The 17,026-nt window shown below is 41.1% G+C and overlaps 1 long non-coding RNA gene across 1 annotated transcript in view; it reads right to left on the reverse strand.

Annotated features, from left to right (window-relative positions):
* Positions 1-13,537, reverse strand: part of LOC138145759 (uncharacterized) — a 44,334-nt gene extending 30,797 nt beyond the window's left edge. Inside the window, exon 1 of the long non-coding RNA XR_011164304.1 lies at positions 13,416-13,537. This is a non-coding gene — a long non-coding RNA (uncharacterized lncRNA). The remainder of the gene's footprint in view (positions 1-13,415) is intronic.
* Between the last annotated feature and the right edge of the window lie 3,489 nt (positions 13,538-17,026).

Genomic DNA, 17,026 nt, shown 5'->3' on the forward strand with positions numbered 1-17,026 from the left:
AGAGAGAGACAGAGAGAGACAGAGAGAGAGAGAGAGAGAGAGAGAGACAGAGAGACAGAGAGAGAGAGAGAGACAGAGAGAGACAGAGAGAGACAGAGACAGAGAGAGACAGAGAGAAACAGAGAGAGAGAGAGAACACAGTGATCAGCAGTCCTGATATTTCCCCCCAAGGCAATTCTGTTGCTACGGGTGTGAGGTTGAAATCCCAGAGGCAGAGTGAAGTTGGGAAATTAAAGGTCACATCCTAATTAGCTAAGTTAATTAAGGCCAGCTGAGCATCTCTGGTCAGGGAGTGCTAAGAGTTTCCAAATTAAGGAAGGCTGGCTGGTGGGTGAGATGGGCCATCTGACAAAAACACTCAAAAGCATCTCAATTTGGCCTGGTATGAGCTTTCTGAGGAAGAAAATATTGTTACCATTCAATAGATGGGCTAACTGAGGCATAGAGTGGGGAGGAGAACTATCCACAGGGCAGAGACCAAATCAGAATATCCAAATTCCAAGTTCTGTGTCTTGAAAAACTTGCTGTCTTGTATTCCCTCTCTACTGCAGGGCTAGATACCTTCTAACACCACAGAAAGGCTTCTAAAACTACTGCAGTTGGTCTACAACTGACCTTCCCGATTCTCTTTATTCCCTAGTTTTCCTTCCTGTCTTTGTCTTGTCTAGGAAGCTGAATATCTCTACCAGTGATATGATTTGGAATATACCTACCATCTTTATAAAGGAAAAATATAATAGAGAGAGTGCTGGACCTGTAGTTGTTGCCAGTATCAGATGAGATAATGCCAACAAAGTCAGTCTACGAAGCGTTATTTCATGTCAGTTTTTATTATTACTTATCCTTCCTCTCATCCCTTTTCTTTCCAATGCCTTCTCCTTTCTCTCCTTTCTAAACCTTAATGCCTGCCAGTGGCACTCAGTGGCATCCCAAGTCATTCCTTAGCAGTACTTATGGCACGCAGGACCGTAGAGCTCACTCACTTACCCCTGTTCACAAACAAGATTTCCTCCTCGCCTAACTCTCCTCTGACTCTAGTCAATCAATATAAATCAATCGAACATTTATTAAGTACCTAAATATATGCCAGGCACTGTGCTGGGTGCTGGGAATGCAAGGGGAAAAAGGAGATCCTTTGCTCTTGAGTCGATTTCATTCTATCAGAATGGCCATGGCAGGTATGGTGTCTTTATCCAGACCCCATTAGCAAAAGTTGGACTTAGGGACTGCTGAGTTCCTTGGTGGTGGGAACTAGATTGTCCCCATCATTGGGAACATAATGAATGAATGAGGAGGTTTAGAGCTCACCCTCATAACAGGATGTAATTAAGGACTACCCAGGCCTAATGAGTCAGAAAACAAATACAGATGAGTTGCAAAGGATGGGTGGTAAAAAATGGAGTTTCATGCAGGAGTGCTAATATTAGGAGGATATTTCCAACAGCACGACTCATTTTTTTTTGATGGAGTATTTGACTATTATAGGGTTCTTTAAGAGATTGGACAGAAATCCTACTCCATCCTCTGTCCCTCCCCCCACTTGTCTCTGGCCATGGGGCAGAAAGGAGAGATACAGATTAACTGGGTCAAGAGTAATTCAGTGCAGGGGAGGCCCTGCTTGTTACCAAATGTTCAGCAGAGGAAAGTGGTAGAGGCAGATTGGACAATGAAGCTGGGAGCAGGGCTGGCCTAAGGCAATGGCAAAGTATGTGACCACCTACTTTGAAGATTTGAAGAGTTTTGGAAAACCTGCTGACCCACTCCCAGACATCTCCTCAGTAGCCTACCACAGACCCTGAACTGTCATGATTCACAATTTGGAGACAGCCTTCTAACTGTTAATCAAGAAAGACTATGAACTGGGTGGTGGAATTAGCTAGTAAGAGGCAGTGGGTGGAAGGGGAAATTCCAGACTGGAAGTGAAGACCTGACTTCCAAGCCCTGGCCCTGCCACTAACTTGTGGGTGACCTTGAAGCAAGTGACTTGACTCTTTCTGAGTCTTTTCTCTTCTGCAAAGCCAGCGGGTTGGACTAAAGGATCTTGAAGGTCACTCTGTCCCTAACACATTAGCAGGGATTTCTTTATCTGATTAGCTCATTAGGGTCCATTATCACCCAGCAAGCAAAGCCAAAAGGCAATAGGACAAAGGGGGAAAGTTGCAGGAGGAACATGGAGGAATTGGGAAGGACAGAGGCTATCTGTTTCAACTGATTCTGTAGTGAGAAGAAAGGGAGATTGACTAGTTATAAACCAACCCTGGCCCTCCCCTCCAATGTGGGTGGGAGTACAGTTGAAAGAGCTTTGGAGCTAGGGAACCTGGCTTCACATCCTACCTCTGACCCCTAGTAACTGTGTGACCTTCAGCATATCACTTAATCTTTCTAGGTCTTTTGGAAAATATAGGTGTTGGACTACATGGCTTCTGAATTCCCTTATAGATTTAGGATCCCACGCTAGGAAGTAGGGGAATATAGAAAACCACTGTCTAGTTTCACCTTGTTGGCAGTGATCCAGCCAACTCATTCCTCTAACATTTTCTCTTAAGGATGAGCTTTGGGTCACCTTGTCACTAGATCCCACAAATAATAAGAATAAGAGCTCATGTGTATAGCACTTAAATTAAAAATTATCTCAATTATCTCTAAATATAATAAAAATAAAAATCTAATTATCTCAAGAGAGGTAGTACAAAGGACGCTGGTACAATAGTCAGAAAGCCTAGTTTGATTCCCAGCTTGGACACTAACTAGGTTGGCAAGTCATTTAGCTTCTGTTTGCCTCTTCTGTAAAATGGGGATCTGGGCAGGTGGGTGGCACAGTGGAGAGTGTCTGGCCTAGAGTCAAGAAGATTCATCTTTTTGAGTTCAAATCTGTCTTCAGACACTTACTAACTACGTGACCCTGGTCAAGTCACTTAATCCTGTTTGCCTTAGTTTCCTCATTTGTAAAGTGAGCTGAAGAAGGAAATGGCAAACCATTCCAGTATCTTTGCCGAGGAAACCACAGATGGGGTCACATAGAGTTGGACATGATTGAAAATGAAGAAACAACAATGGGGCAACAATAGGTTGTTGTGAAGATCAAATGAAGTAATAGTTGTTTTGTTTTGTTTTTGCTTTTTGGAGGGGGAAGGCAGGGCAATTGGGGTTAAGTGACTTGCCCAAGGTCACACGGCCAGTAAGCGTTAAGTGTCTGAGGCTGGATTTGAACTCAGGTCCTCCTGACTTCAGGGCTGGTGCTCTCTTCATTTCGACACCTAGATGCCCCTGAAGTAATGATTGTAAAGGACCTGGAACAGTGCCTGGCAAATAGTAAACACCACATAAGTGTGAGCTATTGTTGCTGCTGTTAGGAGGAGAGTGTTTTATCTATCCAGAGTGACCAAGTTGTTGTTCATCTTACATGACATTCCACTTTCCACCTCCGTATCTTTGTCAGACACAGGCGGACGCCTACACCTAGAACAAATGAATGAATGAAAAAACATTTACTAAACTCTTATTGTGTGCCAGGCTCTGAGCTAAGTACTGGGAATACAAAACCAAGCAAAGCAAGACAGTCTCTGTTCTAAGGAGCTTCGATTCTTTAGACAGGAAGACCAGATAAAAAATGGGGAGCCACCCTAGGTGAGCTTGGCTGTACAAAGGACTGACTCACTGTGACTTATGTCTGTATGTTCCCATCAGTATTCAGACTGGTGCATTTTAGAAATCTTTTTGGAGTTTTGTGCAGTGTGTCTGAGCTGGACTGCTTTCTACAATTCTGCCACACCACCTTTTCCTTGAGTCCTGTGTTTCACTTCATCACTTCTCTGCCTCCCTTCCCTTATTTCTGTGACATGTCTTAGCCAGTACTTAAAAGCTTCCTCTCCTGGTGGGTGGGAATGTTCTCTCTGAGAATGGCTAACTTTTATGTAAGTAAATTTATATTTGATTGACAGTGTATCCCATGTGACTGGCTCTTGACCTGGTTATTGGCTACCAAGGAAAGTATTGGCATGGAGTCACTGCCTGTTAAAGAATATGTGCCTCCATTGTGCTATAAGAAATGAAGAGAAGGATGATTTCAGAAAAACCTGGGAAGACTCATATGAAGACATGTGAAGTGAAATGAGTAGAACCAGGAGAACATCATAAACAATTATAGCAGTATTGTAAGGACAATCAACTGTGAAAGACTTAGCTACCCTAATCAAGACAGGATCCAAGACAATTCTAAAGGAACCTTGATGAAAAATGCTATCCAGAAAACTGATGAACTCTGAATGCACATTGAAGTACACTTTTTAAAACTTTCCTTTTTTGTTTTATGTTTTTGTCTGTTTTTTTTTACAACATGGCTAATATGGAAATATGTTTTGCATGACTTCACATATATAATCTATATCATATTGCTTGCCTACCCAATGAGGGAGGGAGGAAATTTGGAACTTGACATTAAAAAAAATTGTTAAATATTTTTGCTTGTGATTGGGAAATATGTAATAAAAGAAATAAAAACATTTAAAAAAGAAAATACTAGATCTGGTGCTAACTTCTACCCAAAGCTCTCTTTGCAAGGTACTTTGCATTCATTTTGCATAAATTTCTTATACTTTCTCTGGAATTCTCTTCCTCCTCTGCTCCATTTACTGATGTCCCTAAGGGCTTCCGTTAAGTTCCAACTAAAATCCCACCTTCTACAGGAAGCCTTTTCCAACCCCTCTAAATTCCAGTGCCATCCCTCTATTAATTATTTCCTATTTATCCTGCATATAGCTTACTTTGTATATTTTTTTGCACGTTGTCTCTCCCATTAGATCGTAAGCTCCTTGAGAGCAGGGACTGTCTTTTGCTACTTCTTGTATCCTAATACTAGCACCTGGCATGTAGTAGGTGCTTAATAAATGTTTATTGATTGTTGCAGCCTGGCAACTGCTCCGGCAGGTGCTTCAGCCATAGCTGCTAAAGACAGATAAAATAAAGCTCTTGCTGCCACAGAACTTGGCACCATCAAATGGTTCAACATGAGAAGCTGATAGGATTTTACCAATGGAAAATATCTTTGAGCAAGAGGTATTACTATCTGCTTTTCTGCATCACTCTTAAGGACCATGGGACTTTTCTGTTTGACTTGTAGCTAAAACCCTCCACATGCACTGTCCCTTGTTACCATGTGAGCTTGAGATGAGGACTGCCTTGTTTTTATCCCCAGTGCATAGCACAATGCTTCGTATACAGTGAATGCATAATAAATGTTTTCATTTATTTGTTCATTCATATGCTTATCTGTATATTTGTTCTATCTCTCTTCCTTGAGGGTAGGGACTTTAATTTTTTTTTGTATTTGAATTGCATTTATAAACGTTACAACACTATACAAATACAAACTCTTGTTGTTAGATCCTCACAACTGCATTGTATAGTAGGTGATGTTCCTGATATGATTCCCCATTTTACACATAAGGAAACTGAGACTGGCTAAGAAGTCAAGTGATTTGTCCAATATCACACAAGTATTGGATGTTGGAGCCACATTTTAATCCAGATTTTCTGCCTCTAAATTCAATATACCTTCCTGAGCTGTCCCAACCCTTCTTGCTTTCCTGACTGTTCTTCTCCCCGCCACTGACCTAGGTTCAGTGGACCAATAGTAGGGGAAGGTGGCTGAAATACTTTAAGAAGAGACACTATCAACATCAATGATTATTTAAGATTTTATGAAATTTTATGAAAATTCTTACTTTGTCTCAAGCTAATTGATTATTGATTTTTCATTTCAGCTGGGGGGGGCACCCCCCCAGCAGATCTCCACCTCTCCAACCTCATTCCTGAGTTTGTGGGAAGTTTGTGTTAATTTACATACCTGAATTGCAGAAAATAAAGTTGAGAGGATCTGCAGATTTTCTGAATCTCTGAAAACACAGGCTCCATTCAATGAGTAGCAGCCTTCAAGGACAGGCAGAGGGAAATATAGATTCTAAGACAACTTTACCAGGTACTTTATGTCTCTGCTTCATTCCACATTCAACTAGGAACCTGGAGTTGGGAGGTCAGGGAGTTGGGATTTTATTTTTTTTTGCCACTTACATGAGATAAAAGATCCTTAATCTGGAATTCAAGCTCCTGATATAAAAATAGTAACAATCTCATAGGGTTGTTGAGTGGATTAAATGAGATATTTTTTGTAAAGTTCTTAGCACATAGTAGGCACCTAAAAGCTTGTTCTCTTTCCTTTCCCCTCTTCCCTTCTTCTTCAGGGACTGCTCTCCCTCCCCCATTCCATTACTTATCTGTTAATCAGTCATGCTATTTCTCATTTTCCCCCAGCATAGCCTCTTCGCTCTACATACTGACCTCCTTTTGGAATGGCCTCCACTTTCCCTTCTTCCAAAGCCCATTTCTAAACCCTGTCTCCTCTATAAGACTTTCCTGATTATTTTCATATCACTCTGATGCCAGATCCATTTCCTTCAGTATACTGCTCTTGTGAAGATCTTGTGAAGATTTCTTTTGAAGAAGGACTAACTTTTCAAGCTTCTGAGTTGGTTTCATACCCAACTTCATAAGAGCTCTCCTGCAAGGCCAATAATGGGAGTTGGAGTTTAAGGGGAGGTCAGGATAAGAATTATTTGGTTTGGGTCTTTTCCTCTGCAAGTTTGGCAGAGAAAGAACTATTTCTGATCAGCTATAGGATAAGAGCTCATTAATGGTCTTGCCAAACTTAGCATCAACTCCGTGTGGTGTTGTATGAAACTGAGATTTTCCCTCATCAATATTGATGAGTATAAGGATTTAAGGATAAGGTCTGGAGTGGTAATTACATTGGTAGAGGGAACTCCTCAGTGAGGAAACTCTTTGCATAAATACAGATAGGCACCTTCTTTGTCACTTAAAGTCTTAGAGGGTTGCCTAGAGCACTATGAGGTGGTGTGAGTTGCCCAAAATGATACAGTCAGTTTGTGTCAGAACAGACTTGAGCTTAGGACTTCTCAGCTATGAGGTTGGCTTTCTCTCTACTGCTCTATACCAGTTCTTTTAAATGTGCATAAAAAGGTTAAAAGATATTTTAAAAAATTCTCACAAATGATATCTGATTATTTTTTGGTTCTGTATTTTGTTTTCATCTGTCTACTAATTTTTAAAAAAATTTTCTTCAGTTATTGTGATAAACAGGAAAAACTAGAAGTGACCCAGTCCTTTATGGGTCTCCAAGATATCCTGTTGTCCTGTTATTTCATGGATGTATGTTCGGTTTCATTTCCATTTCCATTCCCGGGCACCTTGGACAGGGTTCCCAGGAGGTGCTTGCCTGAATATTGCTTCCTGGGTAGCTGAGGAGAAAAAACAGTCTTCCTGTCTCTTAGATCTCACCCCCAGAGCTTGGTTATTGCTTTTATTCTCCTATGCTTTTGTATGTTTTCAAGTGGTCTACTCTAACTCCCTCCCTTAGCTACCCCCCCCCCCCAAAAGAACTTTACCCTTCTCTCCTTTCTGGGATAAGAAAGGGTATATTGGGTGTGAAACCAAGACAGAGGTTTAAAAGATCAGAAATCATCACCACTTCATCTTCTCCTCTTCTTTGGAAACTAGAATGTTTATGCTGGAAGAAGCCTGGACGATAAATCATGCTCTGTGTGTGGCTTCTCAAAGAAATGGAAGGCAGACTCAAGAAATGGATAACTTTCTCTCTCTGTTCACTCCAGAGCTGCTTCCTGTTTCCACCTGCTTTTGGCAAAGGTTCCAAAGCCAGCGAGGTTAAACATCAAAGTCAGCAGGCAAACTGCTAGGCTGGACTTTCAGGTTTCAGAATCAGTTTCCCTCCAAATCTTTGAAGACATGGAGGTAGATTTTTGTTTAAATGGACAGGAAGAAAAAAGATTGAGCAACTCTTGGGGAAGAGAGATTTAGAACCAGTTTACTTGTTTAAAGGTTGTAAGGTCCTTAGGAAATAATTTCATATATACTATCATGCTCATTTATGCATCCCTTCCTAATGAATCTGGCCAATAGATGGAAGAATGAAGATACAAGAGTTTTTGAGAAAAGGGCCATGATTTCTTTTAACCAGTGTGGAGAGATTAAGGAGGCATTCTTGTAGGGGAAGCATGTTGGATTTGGATTCAGAAGACCTGGGTTTGAATCTGAGCTCTACTGCCGTGTTTCCCCGATAATAAGACCTATCCCGAAAATAAGCCCTCCCCTTACTGTGTAAGATTCCTCTAAAATAAGCCCTCCCCCGAAAATAAGCCCTATTGACATTGCTACTGTAGTGAAGGTGATCCCCTGCGCTACACGCTACATTACGGTACCCTCTGTATGCACTTCCCTCCTCCCCCCCCGGGTGAAACGCACGCCGCGCTCTGAGCTGCATCCAATCAGAGCTGCAGCAGTGAGCGCGTCATCCTGTTCTTCCCCAGTGATTTGCTTATTGAATAAAGGTACATTTTTTTGTTCACATTTACCTGTTTATTAAAATTGCTGTCAATGTTCATTAAAATAAGCCCTCCCCTGAAAATAAGCCCTCTGGTGTTTTTCTGTCCAAAAAAATTAATAAGACAGTGTCTTATTATCGGGGAAACACGGTATCTTGAATGAGTAACTTCCTTGAACTCTTTTGGCCTCAGTTTCTTCCTCTGTGAAATGAGGGGGTTCAGATTAGAGGATCTCTAAAGGCCCTCCCAGTTTTAAATACTGCTGGCTGTAACATATATGTGAAGTGCACAGCAAATCATCAAGTATTATAGACATGTTAGACATCCCCAGGGTGTACTTTCCCAGGGGGACCTTAGGGGAAAAGTTGACTAGTCTGTCAGTTACCATCAGTCATTATGCTCTGTGGGATGGAACCTTATGCTAGATTCTGTGAGGGAGGTATAAGATGCAGGAGGAAAGGGTCTTTACTGTTCAGGAGGTGGCAGTCCAATGGTGGAAGCCACACAGGCAAGTCAATGTTTTGAACTATAAGGGCAGGATCAAGACGGGCCAAGCCATGGAAAAATGATCATTTCGGAGAGGTTTGTCTTTGTTATCCTCACACTTTGCCTGTCATTGTTCCCTTACTTTCTTTGCTGTCCCAGTCTAGGTCTGACCCTAGAAGAGTCTTCCTCTTGAGCTCAGCGATCACAAATGGGATAAACTTATCCCTGCTGGGGGTGTTAGGTGAGATGTAGGTTAAACTTACCACTCCTAGAGCTTCTTCCTTTTTAATAGAAGACTTTGAAAAAGTGAAAAAAGAAAACTCTCGAGATCCAAAGGAATGGATTTCTAATGTCATATTTTCAGACAGAAGTATAAGCAGATAAGGAGATTAGTCTATACAACAATATCTCCATCTATTTCTATGACTATAGTAAAGACATAGTCATAGCTACACCTCTGAAGCCACATCCACACCTACATTTTCACCTACACCAGCACCTAAACCTGGATCTACACTCATGCTGCCTTTACATCTATGTCTATCCTGAGACCTCTATCTAATATACATCTACACTTCACATATGTAGTAACACCTATATCCACACCTGCACCTGCATTATTGTCATGCCTGATTCTTCATGATCCTAAAGACCATAGCATGCCAATATTGTCCATGGAGTTTTCTTGGTAAAGATACTGCAGTGGTTTGCCATTTCCTTCGTTAGTAGATTAAGACAAATAGATGTTAAGTGACTTGCTCAGGGTCATACAGTTACTAAGTATATGAGGCCAGGTTTGAACTCAGGTTTTCCTGAGTCCTGTCCCAGGCCTCCATCCACTGAGTCCCCTAGCTTTCTCCATATACATCTGTCCCTATACTTAAATCCATGTTAGCACCTATATCTATACCTGTACCAGTCTACACCTGTATCTACACTTCCACCTACACTTATACCTTCATCTACATTTGCACCTACACTTATATCTATACCTACATCTAGATTTACACCTGTGCCTGTACCTGCATTTATTGCATACGATCATATCTATGTCTATACCTGCATCTATACCTATGTTTACACCCTTAGCTTTACCTGTAGACCTGCACTTATACTTTCATCTACACTTATATGCACTTTTACACCTGCCTCTATGCCTAAATCTATATCTGCACTTGTACCTGTACCTATGTCTATACTTAAATCTACACTTACATTTATTTGTATGCCTACATGTAAATCCATATCTACATTTAAATTTATACCTGTACTTATGCCTATAGCTGTACCTACACTTATTCTCTACAACTATACCTATACTCTCACCTATATTTATACTTATGTCATCTCTAATCAGACCCATTATAGGGATGAAGTAAGTGGGACACTTTCTTCAGATGTAGAAAAATATTTTAAAGATGTGTCTACTAGCTCAAGCACTCCAGGTCATTAGGATGGGTCTGGGGTGTGGAAAGCTTTCTGGATCTTCCCCAGCTAGTAGTGCCTCCCAAAGCCTCTGACTACCTTGTATTTATTTTATATTTACTTGAATAATTGTGTCCATGTTTTAACCCCTAATAGAATGTAAAGTCACTAAGATCAGAGATGGTTTCATTTTTTTGTTCATGTATCCCTAGTGCCTAGTACAGTGCCTGGTGCTAAAGAATTACTTCTTTTTAAAAAAATTTTAAACATTTGAAAGTTATGTGTTCCAAATTCTGTCCCTTCCTCCCCCCCCAACCCTGAAACAGTAAGCAAATAGATATAGGTTAGGCATGTGCAACTATGTAAAACATTTCCATATTAGTCATTTTGTATGAGAAGACTCAAATAAAAGAAAAAAAAGAAAGTGAAAAGTAGCATGCTTTAGTCTGTATTCAATCAATATTGGTTCTTTTTCTGGAGGATTATGATATGCTTCATCATTAGTCCTTTGGGATTGTCTTGGATCATTGTATTGCTGAAAAAGCTAAGTCATTTACAATTCTTCATTGAACAATAATACTGTTACTGTATGCAATGTTTTCCTAGTTCTGTTCACTTCACTTTGCATCAGTTCATGTAAGTCTTTTCAGGTTTTTCTGAAATTATCCTGCTTGCCATTTCTTATAGCATAATAATATTCCATTACATCCATATACCACAGCTTGTTTAGTCATTCCCCAACTGATAGGCATCTTTTTGATTTCTAATTCTCAGCCACCATGAAAAGAATGGCTATAATTTTTTTTGTACAAATAGTCCTTTTCCCTTTTTTGGAGTCTATGGGATATAGAACTATCAGTGGTATTGCTGGGTCAGAGGATATGCACAGTTTTGTAGTCCTTTGGGCATAGTTCCAAATTGCTCTCTAAAATGGTTGGATTAGTTCACAACTCCACCAACAGTACTTCAGTGTCCGTCCCAGTTTTCCCACATTCCTTCCAACATCCAACACTTTCCCTTTTTGTCATATTTGCCACTCTGATAGGTATGAGGTAGTACCTCAGAGTTGTTTTAATATGCATTTCTCTGATCAATAGTGATTTATAACATTTTTTCTTATGAGTATAGATAGCTTTGATTTCTTTGTCTGAAAACTGCCTGTTCATATTCTTTGACCATTTATCAATTGGGGAATTTCTTGTATTTTTATAAATTTGACTCAGTATATTTGAGAAAAGAGGCTTTTATCAGAGGTACTTGTTGCCAAAATTTTTTGCCAGCTAAGTACTACTTGGGGAGACTAGGGGTGGTGCAGTGAATAGAATATGGGCCCTGGAGTCAGGAGGACCTGAGTTCAAATCCAACCTCAGACACTTAATAAGTACTAGCCATGTGACGTTGGACAAATCACTTAACCACAATTGCTCTGTCTTCCCCCCTCCAAAAAGAAAAAAAAGTACTACTTGACTGAATGATCGATTTGAGTCTTGCTTTGGATAAAAGGTTAGTTTCAGTGCTGTTTTTAGTCTTATCTATTTCTACTTCGTCAATATGTGAAGGATTTCCATTTTTCTCAGACTGAGTATGCCTTCCAACAATATATATTACAACCTCTCTGTGGCTTTGTAGGTGACATATGAAAGTTCCTGTGGTCAGAAAAATCTACCATCCTATGGCTAAGTTGGCAATGAACCTTGACAAATTTAGTTTGGTTGATTGAGACTTGGGTAACAGGGTTGTAGCTCTCATCGCCAGGCTTATCCCCTAGGCATTTTCAGCTTGCTGTAGACCCTGCTAGAGTTGGATCTTCCCTGGTGGAGTGGAGGGTCATCTCCATGCCATGATGAAGCATTTGACACTGCTGGGCTTTAGTGGAGAAGCCATTTCTCTACCTGTTTTAGAAGGAGATGACTTCCCGGGACCTCTCACTCCTTAGAAACTACTTGTAATCCTGACTCCAGTACCCATTCCAGAATCATACAGGATCAAAGAATTTAATTGTATTTTTAAGGAGCTGGTATATATAGGGAGCCTAAGATAGATCAAAGACATGGATTTCAGTCCTGTCTCTGACTCCTATCATCTGTGTAACTCAGGGAAAGTCACTTAACCTCCAACAATTCTCTTAGAAGATGTGGAGCAATAGCGGAGCTATGTCAGTAGAGAGGATCTTTTTACTGGGAGTTCCCTGGTGTCCAGCCTTCCTTTCCACCATCCCCCTTCCCTCCACCCCTAATGACTTTTGTTTATGGCAATGATTGGTCAGAATGACTACAACTGGGCCTGCAGCACAATCTTGATTTAAAAGTAACACATTTAGTCAACCAGTCTTTTTGTTTCCTTGGCAATGTTTGGATGACTCTCTTCTCTCTACTCTAACTGATTGCTGTAACATCATGTCCAGACTGTATATAACCACAATGTGACATTTGGGGGCATTACCCCAAGTTGGGGCACCTGGGTCCCAATTGGAAGTTAACTCCGCTCCTTACATTCTTATGGACCCTATAACTTTCTGAGGTCTGATTCTCATATGAGACTCATTCATTCATCATGTGAACACAGCCTTTTTTAATTGATCATTGTTTTTTTTTCCTTTTCTTTAAATAAAAATCCACTAGAGGGCATATCAACTCTAAGATCCTCCTGGCAGGTCAGACAAATGACATTTTGTGTGAACCTAGCCAGCTAGTGATCCTGAGCCTGGAATGGGGGGGTGGGGGTGGGGAGAGACAGGGGAAGGGGCGTGCCTGGGAGGGAGAATGGTGAAGGGGGAGTGGGGAAAGAAAATGGAGTTATTGATTCCCACCCCTCCCTACACCTCCCCCCTCCCCCTCCTAAGTGATGACAGGGAGGTGATTTGTGAATTCATGGAGACAGCCATGATTCTCCCAGTGATGACAGACACCATTCGAGAAGTGAGGCAGAGAGGAGGAGGAGGGTAGAGACTGGGAAAGAAAGACTGGACAATGGTCTGACTCCCCCCCACCCAGTTTAGAGACCTGATCCCTGGAGGGGAGTGACCCCCACTCCCCCCAAATCCTTCTTCCCCATCCCTCCTCACCACCCCTCCCCAACTTGCCAACTCACCTCTGTGACCTTTGCAGGGACCGATTAGGCAAAAATGGCCCCCCTGGAGAGGCTTTGGCTCCTGCCACCGAGCCATCAGCATATTTCAGAGTGCTCCAAGGACAAGAGCCAACAGGGCTTCTGAGAAACCTCCCTCTGTAAAGGTCCGCCCCACCCTCCCACCCCCCTCTCTTGAGAGGGCAAGGAGTACACTGAGGTTGGAACAGCATAGAGACTCCCCCCCAAAAAGACAAAAACAATGTGTGATAGACATGCTACTGGGCCCAAAATGAAAGTTTAGGGAATTTTTATATTTGTTCTGAAACAATCAGAAAAGACCAAGGACGGTGGTTTGCCTTCCTATGTTTGAGTGTGTTATGTATCTTTGCATATAGTACAACATGCACCCTTGGGATTAACTGAAGGAATTACTGTACTTTGCTGGGCCTCAGTTTCCTCATCTGTAAATGATAAAGTTCATTTTGAGTTCAGATCTATGTTACGATTCTGCACCTCTCTGATCACCATAGATCTAGGACAGTAACGCAGCAACACTTATTTTCATTTAAGTTGCTTGGCTTTTAGGAGAGGTTTGGCATCCACAAGTTCCGCATTCAGAGGCAATCTGCACTTTTTCTTCTTTTTTTTTCTTCCTGACATCATTCAGGGAAAGACAAAAGATTGGTGAAAATATGTATGTGTATGTGACAGCTTTCTCCCTCCCTTTGCTACATAAAGACAAGATATTTTTAAAATAACTGAGCCGGTTTCTCCAGCTCTCCTAGCTTCCACTCTTAATGGGATGGAAAGCAGCCACTTGCTGCGTAATTTTGGTATTTCCCAGTTCTCTGAGCTAAGGAGCCATGCGTTTCAGAGATAGATGCACTTTGGAGAGGCTGGGACTTACAGAAAGGGCCTCAAAGATCTTCTAGTTCAATCTGGACCCAAACAGGAATCCCATCTATAACAAATGGTTAACATCCCTTCATTCAACGATGTTCCATGCCCGAGGAACCCACTATCACCCAAGGCTGTCTGTTTCATTTTTGGACAGCTCTAATTGTTAAGAAGTTTCTTCTTACATCAGGCTGAATTTGGGTTCTTTGCAACTTTTGTCCATTGTTCCTCATTCTATCCTTTGGGTTAGGCAGAATAAGTCTAAATCCTTCCTCCCTTTTCCCTCTTCCCGTGACAGTCTCTAAGAGACTCCCTTCCCTTGAGTGAGGGGAAGCACTTTAAAGTGTCTCTTCTCCAGACTAAATAGCTCCATTTCCTTCAAATGATATGCATGTTGGAATGGTCTCCAATCCTTTCACTATTTTGGTTGACAGGAGGGGCAGCTAGGTGGTGAAGTGAATAGAGTGCCAAGCCTGGAGTCAGTAAGATTTTTCTTCCTGAGTTCAAATCCAGCCTCATATATATATATATACTAGCTGTGAGACCCTGGGTAAGTCACTTTAACACTATTTGCCTCAGTTTCCTCATCTGTAAAATGAGCTGGAGAAGGAAATGGCAAATCTCTTTCGTTTCTTTGCAAAGAAAACCCTGCCCAATTGCCCTGCCCTCCCCACCCCAAAAAAGCAAATAAATAAAGGTTAAAAAAAAGAAAACCCTGAATAGGGTCATGAAGAGTTGGATATGAATGTAAAGATTCAACAAAATACCCAAAGGAAGAAAAATTACTCACTTGAATAGGGAAAGGGATAGGCAGAGGGTATGTTTTGCTAAATGTATAACAACTCAATCTACAGAGGAAAAAAAAAGTATAAACAACACATTTTCATGTTTAATTTGCATTAACATTGTCTCTACCACTTTCTTAAGTCATGACCATCAAAATAATAAATCAATATTTGATTTGCAGATGTAAATGATCACACTGACAATTTAACCACAGCTCTCATGGGTAAGGGCTATTGTAAGAACTTGAGGACACCCCGGGATAGACGATTAGAGGAGATATGTCTCATTTACTGAAGTCCATTTGCAGTCATATTCCTCCAGATAAATGTTTCATCATTCTAGTCACTCAGGCAGTTGTGGGAGCAACATTGGAGCAGATTAATAGAGAATGCTTCAGCCTATAAACCTCCTCCTGTCCTTGCTTTTTCATTTCAAGGACAAAAAGGGGTGGGGGCCAGTGCAGGTCTTGGTACCAGAAAACTTCTTTAACTTAGAAGGGGGATGCCATAGGAATTCTTTGTATATGGTGTATAAAGGGATAGAGAAAGCATAACACTGGTACAATTACATTTAAGTGGCATCCAAATTTGATTCCAATTGCAATCAACTGGAATGAGCAGTGTGCTAGAGTCAAAAAAGCATAGACTTTGGAGTCAAAAGACCTGGCTTCCAGTTCTGCCTTCGTTGCTCCTTATGTGAATTTGGGCAAGTCACTTAGCCTTTCTAGGGATCAGTTTACTCAACTGTAAAATGAAAGGGTTGGACTAGATGGCCTCTGAGGTTGCCTCAGCTCTGGATCTATGAGCTTCTGAGACTCCTCTGAGACTGTAAATGATAGAACATGATCTCATGATCAAAATCATGTAGGAGCCTGGCAGAAGTAATCTGCCACTCCTGTCTCCAGGTTGGGTGGCACCTATAATTTGAGAGAAATGGGTTTGTATTTTTATATTTGGAGACTTTAGGAGAGTCTTACTCTATCTTTCCTCTCTTCTGTCAGGAATGAGCGGTCTAGGACTAAGTCTTTGGAAGAGCCAGATCCATTTTGATTGGTGAATTCCTTTATACTCTTATGGGGTAGGGTAAAGAGAGGACGGTGTCAAGAGAAGAGAAAAAAGTATTCAATGAAAATAGTTTGCTCTTCAAAATGAAACTTACCAGAACTTATACATCCAAATGAATACTGTTGCTTAAAGTAGTCCCTTTGGGATGCTACTCACTTATTCCTATGTACTGTGGTCATTACTTAAAATGGAATTTTAATTTTGGAATTGCTTCCAGTGCCAATTTAGGAATCACACAAGAAAATCCATTTCATTACTTTATAGCTAATCCTGATTTTTTTCTTTACTAAATAGGATCATAGATCTAGACCTGGAAAGGACTTCAGTCCCCTCATTTTACATGTAAGGAAACTGAGGCTCATGGAAGTTAAATGACTTGCCCAAAGCCACACAGGTAGTAAGCAGTAGAGATGAGACTGTAATTCCACCTCTTGTCTTTCCTAGGACAACTAGGTGGTGCAATGGATAGAGCACCAAACCTGGGGTCAGAAGAGCCTGAGTTCAAATCTGAGCTCAGACACATACTGGCTCAGTGACCCTGGGCAAATCACTAAACTCTGTTTGCCTCAGTTTCCTCATATATAAAACGAGCTGGAGAAGGAAATGGCAAACTACTCTACCATTAAGAATTGGACACAACTGAAGATGATTAAACAAGTGTCTTCCTTTAAATCCCAACTGAAATCCATCTTCTACAGGAAGTCTTTTCCAAGCCCTCTTAATTCCAGTGCCTTCCCTCTGTTAATTACTTCTTATTTATTCTGTATATAGCTTGTTTGTATATTGTTCTTCCCATTAGATTGTGAGCTCATTGAGGGCAAGGACTGTCTTTTGCCTCTTTTTGTATCTCTAGGACTAAACATTGTGCCTTTCACATAGTAGGCA

Source organism: Petaurus breviceps, unplaced genomic scaffold, assembly GCF_028583685.1.
Source record: "Petaurus breviceps papuanus isolate PSGF00001 unplaced genomic scaffold, PetGlider_PUasm1.0 90750, whole genome shotgun sequence".
NCBI lineage: Eukaryota > Metazoa > Chordata > Mammalia > Diprotodontia > Petauridae > Petaurus > Petaurus breviceps.